Source organism: Triturus cristatus, chromosome 5_1, assembly GCF_964204655.1.
Source record: "Triturus cristatus chromosome 5_1, aTriCri1.1, whole genome shotgun sequence".
NCBI classification, from domain to species: domain Eukaryota; kingdom Metazoa; phylum Chordata; class Amphibia; order Caudata; family Salamandridae; genus Triturus; species Triturus cristatus.
In genome coordinates, this window is record NC_140587.1 from 894,219,880 (window position 1) to 894,240,835 (window position 20,956).

Here is a 20,956-nt window from a genome sequence, read left to right on the forward strand (position 1 = left end):
AGTTTATATTTTGAATGTATGTGATGTATTTTTTTGTATAAGTATTGTTTATGTTTTTTAATATATGTGTTACATTTTTAGTACTTACAATTTTATTTTAATTACATTTTATGATATTGTAGTTCTTTAGCAGGTTACAGGTTTATAGGGGAATAGGGTGGGAAGAAATGTTATTATAATAAATTAATGATTATTTTTTATTTAATTATATTTATTAAATTGAGATTTTATCGTGTTAATTGTAGGAAGTAATTTATCTGTAATTTATTATTCATTATTAATTGGCTGTTAAGTAATATTAAATAATTAATTGGTAATTAATTATGGTAATTGTGTAAAAAATATTAGGTGGGGTTGTGAGGCTTATATGGGTAAAGAGTGGGAAGTAATTTATTTTTGATTAGTTAATAATTAGTTGTTAATTAATATTAATTAATTAATTGAATATTAAATATGGAAATTGTGTAATTCATTTTAGATGTGGGTTTTGGGGTTTATAGGGGTTAAGGGTTCGAAGTAATTTATGTTCAAATAATTAATAATTAGTTGAGCCTTATTATTAATTAACTAATTGATATTTAATTAGGGTAATTGTTCACTTGTGTGGGTTTTACTTTTATAGGGGTAAAGGGTGGGGAATGAATTAATTTTACTTACTTTATAATTAGTTGTTAAATACTATTAGGGGTATATTCACAAGAACGTGTGATAACTACCGCAAGAGTTGCGTAACACGAATTCCAATATCGCAGCCCATCGTGGGAAAATAACCCAGTCTCAACGTGGAATTCACAACAAGGCGGTACCATGCGATAGTCTGCCGACACCTCGGACAATGTCCACGATACAACCACCACGACGGAGATAAAACGACAAACCACAACACCACAAACACGCGATGGGCCAAAGCGCGATGGGGAAACCAGCGATAAGCTGCGCCAGGCCTGCAAAACACACCTGGCATGCCGAAAAAATCACCATAAAAGTAGAAGAAACACCCACACCCAAACTGACCAACACCCAAGCACCATGGAGGCAGCGCAGAGAATGAGCGCAACCCCACAAGCACCCCGGACGACCAGCCCGGGACATCTGGGACAGGGAAGGGCAAGGACAAGAAGACGAGGAAGACAAAGTTCAGTCCGCAGGCGAACAGGATCATAGTCACGGAGGTGATGGAACACCATCAACAACTCTTCGTCAACTCCAACGTATCATTGGGCACCAAAACTGGAATATGGCAGGACATTGTCGACAAGGTGAATGCCGTCGAAGAGCACAAGCGGACAATGGACTAGGTCAAGTGGCGATGGAATGATATCAAGCGGAAGACCAAGGAGAAACTCGCAGCCAACCAGAAGGAAGCAATGCAGACTGGAGGTGGGGTCCCAGCACCACAGCTCGTGCTGGATGACATGGAGGAGCTGGTGTCGACAGTCATCAGCGTGGATGCTGTGGCCGGAGTTGGGGGACCTGACACTGCTCGACAGGACACAACACAACCGCAACAGGGTGAGTGACCACCAGGTACTGGGGGGATGGGTGGAGATGGCCACAATGGCACACATGCACAATCAAGCAGGGCACAATACACACCCACAATTACCCAGGCACCTCGCCCAGACCCACAGACTGTCACAATGTACAATGCCATGCTGTCAGAATGTCAACTTGTACCATGCGGCTACATACATGGGGACACATAGTTATGCACCATCTCCAATTCACATTGCAGGGGCATCGTCAACACCTCCTGCAGAGCAGTCCCAGCCACTCTTCAACGATGACGAGGAGGACAACACCAGCATCAACGCACAAGCCCTCCTAGACATCATTGACCTCATCCGCGACTCACCTCCAGGATCAGGGCAGCCCAGCTACATCGAGGAGACCCCACCCACCACCTAAACCACCCAGCAGGAGGCACCCACAGCCCTGGCACCCTCCCAAGTCCTCCAGGAACAGCAAATGGCCTTCCAACGCCGTGTGCTGGAGGGCCAGAGGGAGATGGCTGAGCTGGTGCGGGTGGGGTTCGAACTCATGGCTGCCAAACTGGACACCATCCTTGGGTGTCGATGTCCGCCCCATGGTATCCAACGTGCCCTGGCTGACATCGCTGGAGTCATGACGCGGAGAGTAGAACAGCTGTCCACTCAGAGTGGCTCCAGCAATACCAGCCGTGAGCTGGCACACATGCAGAGGCTCATGGAGGACATGGTGAGTATGGAGGCGGAAAGGATGGCAGCCACAGCTGCACATCATTGGAATGTAGCTGAGATCTATCATGCCCTACAGACCTCCATCATGGCATTTCCTCCACAAGGCGTGGTGCTGATGAATGCTGCTGCCTCCACACCATTCACATCCCCGCCCCCTGGTGTGTCAGTGCCTCACAGTGTGGTAGACGTATCCACCCAGGCCCCTGATGTGTCAGTGGCACACAGTGCCGCAGCTGGGACTGCAACACGCACAGGGGGTGCAGGTCACACATCAGGGAACGAGGACATGGATGGGTTTGTGATCAGGAGGCACTAGCATTCATTTCCGCCACCTGGCCTGTTTCTGCTTGGTGCCGCACATGGCCTCATGACCTTCCACTGACCCTCGATACACCCCGATGCACTCACCTTGGACAGCGACATGGACTGCCACATCCTGTTCGATGACCAATGACATTGCGGACAGAATGCGGACTGTACCCTTCCTCTCCCGCAGTACATGTCATCCCCAGATGGACTCTGGCTGGCCCTCCACGGGCCCATATTGTGTAGTGTGCTCGGCATTGCCCTGTACCACCCCAGCTGCATAACTGCACTGGATGTGCAAATAAACTTCCAGTGATGCACTACTGTGTCATGTCTTACATCATTCAGGTATGGATGTGTGGATGAATGTGGGGACAGTGCCTTCCCTCGCGTCAGTGATGTTCATCCTGTGGGATGCAACTCAGAGGGTGCGACATTGCATTTTGTGTACCTGGTCCCATGAACACAACAACAGGGACACAGGCATCAGTCACTTCCTTGTCCGGACATGGACTGGACCACGCCCTGAGCCCACGAGTCATTGTGGCAAGCCCTGCGCTGGTCCGGCGTACGGCAGGCCAGACCACTCCGATGACGCACCGAGGGGGGGCCATCATTGCTACCCATCGCAGGCGTACTCGCTGGTGGTGTTCAGGTCTCTGGCCTAGTCATCAGCATGTCACAGCCACTCCCTGAGGGCAGGTTTGCACACACACCACAACAATCCGGCACAGGCGTCACTGGTCATGTGTCTCCACCAACATAAGGGGCCGACGACGTCACATTCCCCTCTTCCGGTGGTGACTGGATGACAGCCGCTCCACACTTCTCATTCATAAAGGGCCCATGAGTTGTTGCGCACAAAGTTGGTGGCACCCGAGGCTTGGCGCACAACACGTGCCTGCCACCACGTGGCGCTGACTGGGCTTACACAGGGTTAGTGGCACCCGAGGCCTTGCGGCCGGCACGGGCCTGCCACCACGTGGCGCGGACAGGGGCTGCACAAGGTTAGTGGCACTCAGAGCATTGCGGCCGGCACAGGCACCCCGCCATGGGACGGTGACTTTGGGTGCACTGAGTCAGTGGCACCTTAAGCTGCTGAGTGGGTGTGCAGCCTGCAATGATGCCCCGTCCCTGCGGTCCAGACAGCTCAGGTTTTGTGTGCCCTGCTGGACCGCAGTGTAGGCCAGAGCCAGCGGGCAGAGTGGGCCTACTGCCACGTGGTGTCACTTCCGGGATCCCAGAGTTAGTGGCATCCATTGGGCTGAGCGGGTGTGCAACCTGCGATGGGGCCGGGTGCACTGGTATGTCCTCTGCCATGGAGTTATCAATACCCAGCACCAAACGTGAGACCTGTTGGCCTGCAGAGCGTGGCTACATGGTGTGGAGGGTGCCATGTCCGCGGGCCCTGGGCTTGTGGCTTGCAGCGGCACGTGGTGGGACCTCCCGTCTACGCGCCAGTGGTGGAAGGTGAGCAGTGAGGCCTGCATGTGCATGGGTGGGCATGCTCCGATGGGCGGCGGAGGGGTTGAGTTGCCTCTGCCTGGGTGTGCATGGGCGGGAAGGCGATGTTGTCTTGTGCAGGTGTGTGTACTATGCCAGTCATGTATCTGGACTCTGTTTCAGCTGGTGGCTCTGACCCAGATGTGTGACCTGGTGAACTGCGATACATACCTGCACATGGTTGGAGACACACCGGTGGCAGCAGGTGAGCAGTGTGGCCTAGGTGCGCAGGGGTGGCACTATCTCTCACTCCCCCTCTCTTCTTCTCTCTCCCCCTCTCTTCTTCTTTCCCTCATCTCTCTTCTTCTCTCTCTCTCTCTCTCTCTCTCTCTCTCTACCCCTCTATTCTTCTCTCTCTCCCCCTCTCTTCTTCTGTCTCTCTATCTCTCTCTCTCTCTCTTCTTCTCTCTCTCTCTACCCCCTCTTCTTCTCTCTCTCTCTTTCTCCCCCTCTCTTCTTCTCTCTCTCTCTCACCCCCCCTCTCTTCCTCTCACTCCCCTTCGCTCTCTCTCTCTGTCTTCTGATGTGCGGAGGACACACCTTCTCAGCATGTTTTTTGTCTTGCAGACTGGGACCTATGGATTGTCCCAAGGGGAGTGGCCATGTGTCTTCATTTCATTTCAGTGTTAATTTTAATAAAGTTTCATGTGTTGCTTCGAATGTGAATGTGTGCTGCTCTTTTCTATGTCGACACATGCATGTCACCAGTTGTAATTGTGCGACATCAGGAGGATTATTTTGTGCATGTTTAGGTGTAGCTGATGGGGCATGTCTTTAGTCGGGGGGTGCCAGGGAGGGGTGGTCCTGTGGGTGGTGTCGGTGGGTGTTGTGGCCCTCTTGGATGTGCGGGCCGCATGATGGGTGGCTCCATGTCATCTGTTGCCCTTCCGATGTGGCCCTGGGCTGTGCTCCCTTTTGTGGTACAGGCTGCCGTCCGACTTTACACCAGGTCAGAGCAGGTGTAGATTTCCTGGTGCTAACGTGCCTTATCACCTGTTTTGTGGTTTTATCGCAGTTCTGTCTGGTCGTTGAGAATGTTGAGGTGTGATGTTGTCGCAGCTTTGGGCACGGGAACGCCCACTCTGCATCTCATTAGCGATAGTTTGGTTTTTTTAACATATATTTTGTATTTATTTTACAGATATTTGAAATCTTTAGACTGATTATTGCACTGGCGGCTCATAGCCATAAGCCAGTTCCACTTTTGCACCAGTTTCATCACCAGCAGGTTTCCCGTGGCACCTCCTTCACCATGCAGCTTCTTCAATTTTCCCAATTCGAACTTTGGCTTTTTCAGCATCTTGACCATGTGTACATACACATCATGGAGAGGGTAGATTGACTCACAAGCCTTCTCAATGTCTTTGCCAACACTGTCTGGGATCAGCTTGTTAACCACTTGTTTCAGGTCATTTGTTTGCACCTCATGGGTCATAATTTCCATAATTTTCTTGCGAATCTGACGGGCCTGCTGATGCTGGGCATAAGATGTCTTGCGGATCTGATTATTGCGCTATTTGGTGAAACCAACACAGAAGAGCCGGAGAAGGTAGCCATCAGTGGTCTTCACATCAGTATGAGCCTCAATCCTAGTCTGCCATTTTTTAACCATGGAGCACATTTTGTCTCGGGTGAGGTCCATTACGTGGAAGTTGGTGAGGCCATTCTTGCCTTGGACATCTTCTGTAATAAGTTTCAATTTCTGGAAGGCCACTTCATTGTTCTGGAGATCAGCGAGACTCACCTCAAAAACATGACCTTTAAGACCATCTGATGCAATTTTGGTTCCCTGGGTTCGGGTGACTGGAGTCTTCCCAATGTTGCGGATATTGAACATTGCTGGTGCTTTGACATCATACCAGTCTTTTTCGGAGAAGGGGTCAACAATCTTCTTTTTAGTGCCTTTCTTGCCTCCTTTAGTCAGACGCTTGTTCTTGCCGACTGACATGGTGGAGCTTAGGGACCGAAAGAGCTCTCATTAGCGATAGTTGCAGGGGGCCTCTGTGGCGATGTTTTTTTGCGGCTGCTATGGCGGGTAAACTGGTGCTGTGGGCTGTTAACACCAGCTTGTGAATGGGGCATTAGATTTATCGTAACTTTGGCTGCCATAAAGTGCCGTTGGCTCTGCGATAGTTTCTTGTGAATATGCCCCTTAGTTTTTTATTTGAAAATAAGTTTTCATTGTGTAATTAGTTTTAGCTGTGGGTTGTGGGGATTATAGGGGTAAAGTGTGGAAAGTTAATTCATTTTTATGAGGCTTAAATAGTTTTTTGATTAATAACTTTTCCTTAATTGGTAATTGATTATGTTAATTATGGAAGTACATCTTTTTAAATGTAGATGTGGGTTGTGAATTGTGTGGTGTTATAGGTCAGGAAATAAAAAAAAAGTAAATGTATGTACTGATTAATGTTTTTGTTTCTAAATAATTTCTAATTGATAATATTTATTAGTTTGAAAATTATTTTTTATTATATTTAATATACAATTTGTAGGTATTTGTCATATGTATTTAACACTATAATATGTTTTTTGATTTTTAATATTAAATACATTTGTATTTAAATTTTTAACATATTTATATATATTTGTTAATTATTTTGTTTTTAAATATTGTTGTTGTTAATATTTTGTTTGTTTTTAATTTTTTACTGGCTAGAGTGAGAATATTATTTGTTACACTTTGCAATCCAACACTTTCCCTACTGTTGCACTGATTGGAGTGGGAATAGTAAATTTGATCCCGCCACTATCCAACACTTTCCCTACTGTTGCACTCACTGGAGAGGGAATAGTCATTTTTACCCCTCGGCTATCCAACACTTTCTCTACTGTTGCACTCATTAGAGTGGGAATAGTAAATTGTACCCCTCCGCTATCCAACACCTTCCCTACTATTACAATTATTGGAGTGGGAATAGTAATTGTTACCCCTCCGCAATCCAACACTTTCCCTACTGTTGCACTCATTGGAGTGGGAATAGTAATTTTTACCCCTCCTCTATCCAACACTTTCCCCACTGTTGCACTGGCTGGATTGGAAATAGTAATTTTTACCCATCCGCTATCCAACAGTTTTCCTATTAATGCACTCGCTGGAGTAGGACATTTAAATTTAAAGATTTTTAAATAGTTTAGAGCCATATGTAACAAGCAATTTTTACATTCGCAAATAGGGGGATTCTTAAATTCGGCACGTTTGCAAACACAAAAAATGCTTTTTAAATGTATCAAACCCTATTTTGCGATTCAGTGACCTGTTAACAAATCGCAAAAATGGGTTTGCGATTCAGTATTTGTCAGGGATTTTTTAGGGCATCCCTTCCAAATACCGAATCTCTGCAATATGTATGAATGTTTTGTGACATAGAATGCGGTCGCAAAACCTTCGCATTTTACCACCTATTTCAAGTAGGTGGTAACACATTGGCAAATGGGAATGGGTTCCCAATGGACCCATTCCCCTTTGTGAATGTTTGTGAAAGCATTTTTCAGATCAGACAGTTGTCTCACGGACCACTGACCGGCCTTAAAAAATTAAAAGAAAACTTTTTATAAAGCATCTCGTTTTCCTTTTAGGAAAACTGTCTGCTTTACAAAAAAAAGATTGCTCTATTTAAAAGCAATCACAGACATGGTGGCCTGTGAATTTAGTGATTCCTAAGGGGTCGCAAATTGCAACCAACCTCGGAAATATTCATAAGGTAGGTCCTTGAGACCCATTAGGAATCGCAGAAAGTGTTCAACACACTTTCATACATTCCGTTTTGCGATTTCCTAATTGCGAATCGCAAGGATTCGCAATTAGGGAATCGCAAAATGGTTTAGTGATACATCTGGCTCTAAATGTTTTAATTTATAATAGAATTATTTTTTTCATTAAATTTTATGTTATTGGTATAGATATATATATAAATATATATATATGTAAAAGTGTATACAATTATAAAATACATTAAAATGAATAGTTTATTAATTGTTTTAACGTAAATATATATATATAGATATTAATTATTATGTATGTTTAACTTTTTTTAATTACGTTTATTTGTTATATTTGTTAAAATATGTATTAAATCTACTTTAATTTTTAAATGTTATTTTATTATTCGATATAAATGAAAATCGATATTTTGTACAACTTTGTTTTTGACATCGATATTGTTTTTTTCCGATATTTTTGTACTTACCTGTTAAAGTATAGGCAGTCCATATTTTTGAATTCTATACTTTTACATCTATATTTTTTACATCAATATTCTGTCAATGAACCGTGCAGGAAGGAGTACCTTCCTGCACAAAAATAATCCTGAGAGGCGTTTTCCTCTTTCTATGTGTGCTGCATTCTGCAGCACACATAGAAAGAGGAAAAACGAGGAGAAATAGAGATACTTTTGCTTGTTACACCTCACCTTGGGAGGTGTAAGATTTTGATGTATTCAAAGGATCACATACTCCTTGTAAATCTAGGAATGTGCCAATAAACCATGGGAGTTGTGTGGGAACACCCACTGTAATGCCCATGGAACGCCTCCCTTACGCTGAATAAGGTGATGTTGCTGTTTGCCTGCATTGCATTGCACTACGTTGCCTTACTCAAGATTTATGAGGCCACTCAAAGTCACGCAAGGTGGCTTTGCATGGCTTTTTAAATTTGATTCAGAGCCTTGCACCATGCATGTTCCACTTTGCATGGTTCAAGCGTAATGCAGCATTCAAATTGATCCTTCCTTCCTGCCTTCCCATTGTCACTGCATTCTAGAGTAAGACTATATTGCAACAAATCATGCTGAGGAAAAGTAGCTGTTAGCCAATAGCCTATTTTAGAGGTTCTGCTTTATACCTAAATTTGCCATCAGCCTCCTTCATGGCCTTTATTTAATTTCCCTACCCTACTCCCAGACACTGATCACTCTCTGACGTTTTCTACTAATATTCCAATGATCTAGGAATCAATAAAAGTCCATACAATGTAATGATTAATTTCCATTAAATCAATAGTGCATGTCAATGTTCATTAGGTCAAATACATATAACCTAAGTAGTTAGAAAGTGTCACAACCTATACAGTTCTTTAGATCTTTATGATGTGACACCCAAAAAAGTGTTCTCAATAACATTTACCTTCACAATAAACTCTCCATGCCAGTCCTTCTAGTCATGTCTCAGGCGTACAGGGGTGGAGCAGTAGGGGACGATCTTCATTACTTTTAGTTCTACTTTGGAGGTTAATTTCACCTCTGTGGGCTTCATAACTGAGCTGACAATCCAAGCCACCACCAAAGGCAGGACCAGTAAAAGGTGGGCATGCAGTCATAATGACTGGGATTACCAAGTGTGATGTGGATTGGTGCTATGTTTACAGGGCATAAACTCTATCTCCCTCTTCCTTGTTCCAGTCATTACTTTGTAGAAATGCAAAAGCCACACAATTTCACTTTGCAGATCTGTACAAAGACCACACATAAAGCCACTACTGCTGAAAACATTCTGCAGGATGAGACAGAAAGAAGGCATGCATGACCAACACCTGAGACATATGCAGACAGGTAGGCACTTAAGGCAAGAGACCAGAGTCAGTCTACAGAAGAACACTATATTTTAGCTCAGTTGTTACCATCACTGACAATGTCACCTTCACCATTAAAAATGTGAAGTCCTCTATGGTTAATGCCTCAAAGGGGTGAGCTTAAAAGGCCTGGTGAACAACAATAGCAATTCCCAAGGAGAATATATAATACTGCCTCAGGTTCCATGAAAGGCCCAATTAGTAGTCTAGTGAATGCAAAGAAGAAACACAGATATGTAAGCCAAATATTACAGAGGAATTAGAGGACCAATGAAAACCCACACTCTGCAGGGACAAGGAATGACTCAAAACTATTTCTGGAAAGCACCTCAATTCCTGGCATATAACTCCCAGATGGAAGGGCATTAAGTATACTAAGAAGCTACAGTTAAGTTGAAGAGTAGCCCTTACGTTGCAATTCCAACATCTCAATTTCCAAACTAAGAGGTAAAGCACTCCAGCAGCAGAATAAACTAGGGGAGCTGTAAGGATGGAATTACAGCCAGACAGAGCCTGCCGGAGTAGAAACCACAACCAATGTAGTTAAAAGGGAAACTATTATTATCACTTACACACTCATCTTCTGAATCTGAGCCAGCAACCTGACAAGCAATGGAATAGAAAACAAGAGTATATAAATATATAAGGTGCGAAGTCAACATAACTGACATACATCTGCGGCGGCTCGTCCACTATGGTGGAGGAGCGTTGCCCCCTCCCTGCCAGCAGACGCAAAACTCCAAAAATAAAACAGCAGAAGAGCACCGAGTCGGCGATGAGGTGAGTGGAAAGTGACATGTAAGTGGTTTTATTTTCATGAATTTTTTTCTCAAATCAGTCCTCGCCCCGCCACTCTTCCCAGCTACCACTGCAAAACATCCACTTGTCTCACCTTAAGAATGAGTGACTAGGATGCCAGAGCAAACATACAGCAAGTCAATAATGCAGGGTAGGCAGCCAAATCCATGTACAGAACCCTGAAATTCCTTTAGCCTCCTAGATCTACCAAGCCCAGACATCTATAGTAAGCTGTCCAGCATCTTGATATAAGGAATGGTGGAGAGGAGTTGATTTCTTGAAGTTACCTGTATGGCAGTACTTCAGGGGCAGATTGGGTTGGGCTACATGCCACCAGGCAAAGCAGAGGGACTGACAACATCAATGGAGGTACACAAGAGGAATTCTACCTGTCATGCCATGACCCCCTCCCTCCTCAGCATGGAAGAGCACTCAAACACCTTCTCCAGAATCTAGAACAACTCCTTGGAATCCAAAAGTGGTCACTGAGCTACAAAGCTGTATAGATCCCTTTACTATGAGTCAATTAGGGCCCAGATTTCTCCTTTTTAAGATAGACATCCACCTTTTAGCCAGTGGTATCTTTGAGAATGACATCCTCAATGATCAAGGTCCAACAGACAGGCTTCCCACCAAAGAATTAATTGAAACATTGCCTGACTTAGGTAGCATGCTGGAATTGTTTGAGAACCACACCAAAAGGCCCAAGAGCCTCAAACAGAGAGAAATCCATATTTTCACAAATCTGTCTGGGACCCCAAAGAGCAACTCCTTCCTCAATATATTTGTATTTCCAAGTGGAAATTAAAGTCTGCACACAACCCCTTGTTTGTCCTACAAGAGTAGGATGTGCATGTCCAGGAATTTTATGTTACACAGCACACAGAAAGCAGCAAATCACGAAAAACACACCTATCATTGACATTAACTCACCTGCCACTGGAAGGGGGCAAGAAGTTGCCTTCATAGCAGAAGAGGGAGGTTACACTAAAATCTGGCATGTCCCTCATGGACATGAAATGTTGCAACCCTCCGTATGCACCAGAAACTCCACCATACTGATCCAGTGTTGAGGTACCATAAAGTTTGACCTCTGTACCCACCACAGTTAGACATCCATCAAATGCTTCCACCCCTATTGACCCACACACTGCAACGTCATCAACCTCAAGCCCATCAGTGAGATCAACACCCATGATGATTCTGATGGAATCTCTCAGCAGTCTGAAGCAGGAAAAAATGAATGAATGAATGAATGAAATTATACTTATATAGCGCGTAGCTACCCGGAGGCCTCCTAGCGCTTGCAGACACGGAGAGCAAAGAGGGAGGAATGTCATTAAAAAGCTGAGAGGAACAGGTGGGTCTTGAGGTGTTTACGAAAGACCGATATGTTAGGTTCACTACGAAGCGTGAATGGGAGGGTGTTCCAGAGGTTGGAGGCGTTCAGGGTGAAGGAGCGGCCACCCCATCTAGATCTACGAACTTTCAGAGGCATGGCAAAGAAAGCGGCACTAGAGCGGAGAGTTCTGGATGGCTGGTAGGGAACAACTAGAGATTGAATAATGTCAGACCCGGATTTCCAGAAAGCTTTGTGGGTCAGACACAAAGCTTTAAACTGGATCCTGGCTCGAATGGGAAGCCAGTGTAGATTTTTTAAAGCAGGCTTGGCTGACTGTCTGCGGGGGATCTGTAATAAGTGACGAGCTGCACAGTTTTGGATAACCTGTAGCCTATTTAGGGTTGACTGAGGGGCGCCCAGGTAAAGTGCATTCCCGTAGTCCAGGCGGGACAGAATCAGGGCCTGAACTGTGATTCTTCTAGCCTGAAAGGGGAGTAAGGGGAGGATTTTCCTAAGCATACGTAGAAGACCAAAACATGTGGCTGAGAGCTTGGTAGTGTGATGGTTAAAAGTGAGAGAGCTGTCAAGCCATATGCCGAGGCTTTTGATCTGTTGTTTTGGCGAAGGCATAGGTCCAAGACAGGATGGCCAAACAAACGAGGAGAAGGGCGAGGGGGTTTTCCCTAGGAACATGAGTTCGGTCTTCTCCCCGTTTAGTTTGAGGTGGGAACTGCTCATCCATTGGGCGACTGCCTCCAGGCAAAGTTCTAAAGCGCCAGCCGAGCCCTCAGGGTGGTTCAGTGACACCACCAACTGGGTATCGTCTGCGTAGGTGATTATTTTGATACCGAAGGGATGTACGATCTCGGCTAGTGGGGCCATGTATGAATTAAAGAGGGTGGGGCTCAGAGAGGACCCCTGCGGGACCCCACAGTTAAGAGGCCATTGCTTGGACGTGGCTGTCCCCTCAAAAACTTGATAGAAACGATCCTTAAGGAATGATCGAATCCAGGTGAGCGCCATATTACCTATCCCCATGTTAATCAACCGTTCAAGTAAGATGTTGTGGTTGACAGTGTCGAAGGCGGCACTGAGGTCAAGTAAGATGATCGCTACAGCAGGGTGATGCTGGGAATGCCAGCCTAGGTATGCCACCAAGCATGGCAGGTGTTGTTTTCTGTTTCTAGATAGAAGTTGCCTCCAAAGTACTGACTGCGACAAGGAATATGATCATAGAGGCAATGCAATCCAACTTCACATGATAGCATCAATCAATACTTTCAGGGTTAATAACCTCTTTGTTTTCATCATGTAACCACTTAGCATTACTTTGTGAAGTCAAATATGCATCATTTCAATGGCATATTTTGGGGATAATTTTCATTGAGGGAGAAGGGCACAGCTCTAGATAGGTAACTAATCATGATAAAACTGTTGCCTTATATCAAGTAAAGAACAATGATGGCAAGAAAAGAATTTCACTTACCAGAGCCAGAGCATGCTAGAGGATGAAAAATTCACACAATGATAACATTGAAAGGATGATTTATTTTTTAACATCCCATCGCCATTTAAGCCTAAAGTTAAATGTGGTTATGATGACAGACTTCCCTTCCGAGATGAAATAGATGTTACAGTTCTTTACCCTCCTGAAAAGTGCATTGGGAAGAGTGGTAAAAAGAGTAATGTTGCTCTCTGAACAATGTCAGAACTAGGCTAGTGCGCAGCAGGGGGTTGGCCACCTATGGGGGTTGGGTGCAGGTTCTGGCTGCCCCTGAGCAGTTGGGTGCAGAGCCTGCCTTCGGGGGGGAGGGTGGAGTTGTCATCCATGGACAGTTGGGCACAAGGCCTGACTGCGGGGCTAGCCCCATTGGCCGAACCCTCTTTTTTCATGCTTTGCAGAGTTTGGCCTACTCTGGGGTGTTGGGTGCCCACATGTGGTTGAGCGCATGGCATGACATCAATCCATGTCCTTCGCCACCCCTCTGTTGTGCACAGCTAAAGGCCGTGAGTGGTGAGGGATCGGCTTCCCGCAGGGGGTTGGCTCTAGGCCCTGCAGCCAAGCCCATGCTGGGTACGGTTGAAGGCAGTGCACAGCAAGGGGTTGGGCACCCGCTGCCATTCCTCTGTGGGCAACCAACTGTTGTGCACAGCCAAAAACGTTTGTCAATGGGGCAGTTGGATGAATACAATAAAAAGCAAAACAGAAATTGCTTGAAAAAAAACAAAGGCTAACGTGACGTTATAGCTAGGTATGGTAATAAGATCTTACCTTATGTTAAAAACAAAACTAAGAAATTCACTGAAAAAAAGGTTACATTGTCATTATAGTTAGGCAAAGTAGAACAATTTCACTTATGGTAAGAAACCTAGAAATTCTATGAAATAACCAAAGATTAAAGTGATGTTCTAGTTATGTGTTGAAAGAACACAAAAAACTAATGTTAAAAAGCTAAACACTGGATTTCACTAGCTATAGCTTACTGAGCTGACTATAACATATGCCTTCACAATGCACTGCTTACGAACTCACATATTACATCACTCGACATGTCAAATGACAAGAAGAGTTGTGTGTATGTTCTGCATTTTGCTAGATTTCTATGTTGCTATCAGTGAGTTGAGCCCCAGCAGGCTTCATGTATGTACAGGTTCAAGATGACAGGGAACAGTATGAAACCCTGGGAAAATCTGCAGGTGATAGGAATCATTTGGAATCTGGAGGTGCTCATGTGAACAAACTGTTGAAAGGTAGGAGGACAACAAGACAAGTCATTACCTGTGGATGCCATTCAGTGAGAATGAATGTTGGATGATCGACTGTTGAAGCAGCTGAGAGGAGCAGCAATAAAAGCAGGCAGGAGTCATCTTCATCTGGGCACTGGAGGGGTCATCTAGAATTTGCAGGCAGAGTAACTGTCTCCATGCTGCAGCATGATCTTAAGCCTCATTGTTCAGGAGATGGTTAGCTCCGATGTGATCTTGGAGTTGATCATAGACTGCTTTTTCGATGATCTTGCTGATGAATGATAAGTTAGTGATGGATCAGTAGTTGGCAAAGTCATGAGAGTACAGTGTAGATTGCTTTCGTAGTGGGAAGATCTGACCTGTCTTGAGATCTTCTGGGAAAATGCCTTGAGTGACGGAGACATTGACAATGGTGAGTAGGGGGCGAGAGCTTCCGGAGAGAGAGCTTTGATGAAGGGCAAAGTTGCGACATCATCATGATGGAAAGTGGCTTTGAGGAGTTAAGTATGTTGGTGAGATCTGTGTGAGACAGGGCTTTGAGGGATCACCTTTGCATAATTCTAAGAGAAGAGAGGAGAAACACGCTTGGTGTTGTACATGTGCTGTTGGGTATTCTGCATTTTTTCAATAAAGGAGAGGTTGATGGCTCTGCACTTGAATGTGGAGTGTAGGAAATGTGGGTCACACAAGGGGCTGGTGGGGTGCTTAATTGCTTAACAGAAACTTCTTCTGTTGGTGGCTTCCGTGATGGGGTTCATAAAGTACTTTGTTTTGGCTGATATGATGAACTTTCTGCATGTTGCTCGGGGGGACTTAGAAATAGGGGTGGGCGAAATTTGCGAAATTAACTTTTGCAAATTATCGCGAAAATGTTAAAAATTTTCGCAAACAAGCGGAAATATCGCGAAAATGCGGAAGTTTTTTTCCCGCATGTTCGCGAGATTTTCTGCATGGTTGCGGGTCGCCAACTTACCCATGTGGTTGCTTGCGGGCGCGGCCATCTTGTTTTGAGTTGTCTCGCGGTGCATGATCGCAAGAAGAAAGACATGATCGCGCGACGCATGACGTCACTGCGGGCGCGAACTGTCGCGAGACAGCGCAAATGGCTAAAAACAATACATCTCATGGAGAACGCGACCGGATCAAGAAAACTTGTCGGCGAATGCAGGGATTCAGGTAAGGCGCTCGCGCGCGAGAATGTATTATTTTACAGCGCGAGCAAGAAGCAAATTATCGCCAAGCTGCGGAAACCGGAAATTTTGACATTTTCGCGCTCTCCGCGGAACGCGAAAATGTCAAATTATCGCAATTTCCGCGAACGGAACGAAATTTTCGCCCAGGCCTACTTAGAAACACAAGGTCATCTGGGGATATATTTTTCCACTTTTTTCTTTCCTGGTCCATGTGAAGCGCTTATTTTCACTGAGGTCTTTAGAGTGCTGAAGAGTTGAATATTCTGACTTACACTTGTGTGTTTTGGCTAAAGTGTGGATGTTCACATAGCTTTCCAAAAAAGTGTTGAAGTAATTTAAAAGAGTGCTGATGTCAGGTGTTGAGTTGGCAGGGCAGAAGATGAGATTTTGAACTAGGTTGCAATTGAAGAAGTGTGTGAAGGATCTGAAGGTTTGGTACTTTCTTTTTGGTTGACCTTGGTTTGTTGGTTAGACTCTGAACAGGGTTGTTGAAACAACATTTGTACATGCAGATGCTTATTTGTTAAAACCAATATATATATATTTTAAGGACTCTGAGCAGGGAGATAAGAATGGTGAGATGGTCAGTCTAGTACAGGGATACGGGTTGTTTGCATTCTATTGTTGGTGATGCTAAGAAAACGAGGTTGAGGATGTGACCATTGGTGTGTGATGGTTGGGTGACGTGTGGTACCACATTAAGTGTGCTAATAAGGTTAATAAGGGTGTCTCCAGTTTGTTTGAGCTTGAGTTATCTGTGAGGTTGCAGTCACCCAAGAGGGTGGTGTGTTGTATGGATGAGGTGACAAGGGGATCTGACAATTCAACAATAAAGTTGTTGTTTTGCCCAGAAGGCAATAAGTGAATGTGAAGGTTGCAATATGAGTTACTGAGAGTGGGAAGTGTCATGTCAGGAGCTTCATGAACTTGAATGTCATTTGCTTGCCTAGGGCACAAGACCAGGAGGACTTTTGGACGACAATGAGTCCTCCTCCCTTCTTATGTGCATAGTCCACACATTAGCTTCCGTAGCCTGAGGGATGAAGGACATCAAGGGTATGAGAGGATGTTGGTGAGAACCATGTTTCTGTGGTGAATAGGGCATCAAATATTGTGAAATGGAGTACTGCAGAGAAAGCATTAATAAGAATGACTTGGAGTGTGTTCTGTAGTTTGTGTGTGAGAATGCTATGCAAGTGTTTGTGTCCTCAAGGTCTTGGTGTGATTGTGGGGACTGGCGCAATGAGGGGCTGGGTGAGGCGCATGACCATATCTTACAATTGTAGTTTGTAGGTTTCAGTGGAACAGGGTTCTGGCCCAGGGCCATTCTTGGTACTAGCTGGTCCAAACTAGCAATGACCTCCTCCATGCCTGCCCTTTGCTGGGGATGCCCGGGTGGTGGTATTCTCTGAGGAGTTGCGTGAAGTAGGGATAAGGCATGAAGTGAAGTAACATCCTGTACAGAAGGATGCTGGGTAATTCAGTGAGGCTACAAAGTCCGCTTGCCTTCATTCTTGTCTTAAAAATTGCTTTTGAGGGACACCACTGATGTCACTTCCTGTAGAGATAATGAGGAGAAAGAAGTTCACTTGCCTGGCTTCTTCTTTCAAATACGATTTTGGCAAGAAACCAGTGATGTCACTCCATTTGGACATGGATGATGGGGAATGAAGTTTGCTTTTCTGGCTTCTTTGAAAGATTATTTTAGCCTGAAATCAGTGATGCCAATTCCTGTGCAGATGGTTGATGGAGTGTTGTTTACTCAAATCATTCACGGCCACTTTGGGTCATATTCCACGTGATGACATGAAATAAGTCCGCTGGTTATCGTAGACACTATTTTTTGGATTTGTGCTAGTTTCAAGAACAAAGTACCTTTGCATCGCTCTACAACCTTACCACGTTTCAAGTCAATGTCATCAAGATCTCTAACAAAGAATCTTATTCATGCCAAAGCTGAATCAGTAGTAAAGATTTTAGTTGAGTAGAGAGATATTTAATTCACGAAAACGACTGGCAAAAGCAATTTACACCATGGAATCCTATATTTGGATCTTGTATGATTCTTGACTTAGATGTGGAATGCCACTCAGTTGAAGTTCTGCAACCCTAACTCAAAAATGCTTTTTACATAGCATTAGTCAGGAGGACACTGCACCAAACATCTCAAATGATTTTCTAGATGTTATTGCTTATATATCATAAATGTCTTCTCAAAAACATAATCATGTGATAATATCTCCTCTGTGGCACAACCAATGACACATCATATTGGCAAGACTCAAAACTGACTTATTGGGAAGTAGTGTCAATGAACGGAGATAGGGACCAGCAAGGGATATCCTATAACTCTGCATTCTTATTCACGAAGTGTCACTATTACAACCCCTACTCAACTGACAGGAGTGGGGTGCCAAAATAAAGTCATGATGTGAAAAGGACATCAGGGGAGCATGTGGTGGTCTCTGGAGCTGGTTTCTGCTTCCTGTGATGTCCCTTCCTTTCTCTTCTCAAAGTGGAAACTCTCCCTCATTGACAGGTTCCAGTATGTGAATGGATGAAGATTCTTTCAGCAGGCAGTACTATTTATTTCTTGCAATCACAAAAGCGGTGACAAATCATTGATACACTCCTCGGGGCTTATTTACAAGCCCCTTGCGCCACTTTTGCGTCACTTTTAACATGGGAAAAGTGACGCATAAGTGGCGCAAGGGGCTTGTAAATCTGCCCCCTTGTGTGTCACAAGAAGAGGGGTGCCGCTTACCACCCCATTTGCCTTGCAAATCCCAGGACTCATGAAGAAGACATTACAAATTACAATTCGGTTTGTAATTGGCAAGTTACTTTTGTACACTTCAATGTCCTTTCGTTTCACTTTTACATGTCTCAAATAGGCATAATGCAGAGTTTGCATATGAGACCCCTGATTCCTTAATGATTGCTCAATCTTTTTCTCTAAAAGGTTCTTTGTGCATTTTTCAAGTTGATACCTAGGGCACATTTAGCCACGGGTGTGGCAGTGCAGTGGCGCTAGGGCCCAGGTGTGTTCACAACCCAAAGCAGCTAAATTATGGCTGCATTTTACAGTCCATCGAGTGGGCATGGAGACCATTTACTCTGCTGGCACCAGGACCCATCGCACCATTGCTACGCCTCTGGCCCCCTCACTTGGGCCTCTGAAAGCTGGACCAGAGCTGCAAGGCCCGGAGCGAGGGCATCTCTCAGGTGTGCAGCTATGAATAGTGCAGTAGGTGCAGCGGCACCAGGGCCCAGGGATGTTAGGTTGCCAATGCACCCAGATTGCACCCGTACTTTACTGTCTTCTTAATGCACGGAGGACCATTTACCTTGCTTTCACCAGAGCCTGTGGCACTATTGCTACAACACTGGCCTCCCACCCTTGGGCCCGCGGCCACGATTTAGCACTGTGAGACCCAGGCAAATCGGCCCTCCACTAGACCTCGCAAGCATAATCCACTGCTTTGTGGTCCAGGGAAGAAGGGATAAAAATCTTAAAAAATAAAAATATTCATTTTTTTGATCTGTCTTACAGCACTGGAAGATACGAAAAAGTCAGTTGCTGTATTAGAGAGTGTGTAGCGTCCTTCTTGTGCCGATGATGTCAAATTATTTGTAAATAAACTGCGAGACAGCAGTGTGCACATTTACATGAAACAAAATGCGGCTTCTTTAACTGTACTTGTTCCAATGCAGCCCATACTGGACTGATAACAAATATACAGATGAGTTTTATTCAAAGGAGGAACGTATTGTTATAACAAAGCATCCGTCTAACATTATTTTCTAAAAGCATCCATGCATCGTCACAATATATTATTCCCATCTACAGTTATGCTTCGCACACCGGGGGTCACTATATTTTATGACTTACGGTTTAGACAAATATGCATTTTTATTTTTGTGACTGTGCTTTTTTTTCCCTTCTTTTTATTGGTATCGATTAGTTTTTGTCTCTCCTTCCCCTCGTTTTGTTTGGGTCAATGTTTCAGCCTTTATCCTTTTTTTTGCATCTTGTTGTACATTATTTTTATTTGTTTTGTATTAAATTAAGTAGTTTGTCTTGGAGATTCGATTATTCTTCCATTAGTCACGCCACAAACTGCAAATTATATCCTTTGAACTGAATTGACTTGCTTCAGTTAACTACTGGCTTATGGCACTTAGTTATGTTCTGGAAAATTAAGGGACTCGCCCGCCAGAATAATTTTGATATTGAAAGCTCCTAGTGTTATTAAATGTAGGTGCGTGAGGCTGCCTGGGGACCGTCAAACAATACACGTGCAGCGGTATCAGCCTGGAGAGCCCCCTGAAATACTAAATCACCCCGCCGTGCCCTTGGCTTCGAGCCGCGCCCCATAGCAGGCGGAGTGGGGGCATGCTGCTTTCAAGACCAAAATGGCAATGGCTACCCACCAGAGCTCCTCAGGCAAGAGCACCCACTTACAACTAATCACTTTGAATGGGCAGAAGTGCAGGACTTACAAACTAATACATATCATGGGTTTACTAGCCCCCATACACGAGTTCTACTATAATAGTAATATTGCTTCCATCTTTACTCTGATCCTGTTGAGATTTAAGGTTCAGACTTTGTGTTATTATAGTTGGGTTACAGTTACACGCCTGACCACGAGTTGGAGAGAGGGACAACACACTCCTGGAGTAGTGTGCTACGGTAGATCAAGCCATACCCCACAGGCAGGATTACAAAATAGCTGTGTGTGGCAGAAAGTCAGATTGCAAAATGCAATTCAATTAGAGGGACACAGGATTGGTGAGTCGTCATCACTACCCGGAATGTTAGAGGCATGGGTACAATAAGTAAGCATTACAAAATGCATGCACCGTTGCGGAAGCGTGGTACTCATTTTGTTTCTCCAGGAGACCCATTTGACAGGCACTGTGGGTAGTAGGCCTAAGAGGAAATGGTGAGGTCAACTATATGCAATGGGAATGGTGATCTGTGTAGGCGCATGGGGGCCATTTGACCTGTAGGGCATTAAACTAGACGAGGATGGGCGGTATGTGTTGATTAGGGGCAGGTGGGATGGACACCCAGTAGTGTTCCTAGAAATGTTATCGCAGAAACTGGCATCATGGCAGGTATTTCATGGGTGATAGGCGGAGATTTCAATAGTGCCCTGGAAGTGCTGATGGATCACTCCCATCCCCCCTCATGAGTGCATTGGTGGTCCGCAATGCCAGGTCCCTGCAGAAATGGCCTACAGATTAAGAACTGGTCGATATATTGAGGGTC

At 44.7% G+C, this 20,956-nt stretch overlaps 1 protein-coding gene and 1 pseudogene across 2 annotated transcripts in view; both read right to left on the reverse strand.

The window, feature by feature from the left end:
- The window catches only part of LOC146831577 (cytidine monophosphate-N-acetylneuraminic acid hydroxylase-like), a 567,547-nt gene that overhangs the window by 123,985 nt on the left and 422,606 nt on the right, over positions 1-20,956 (reverse strand). The window lies entirely within an intron of this gene.
- On the reverse strand, positions 5,183-5,994 carry LOC146831578 (small ribosomal subunit protein eS1 pseudogene; annotated as a pseudogene).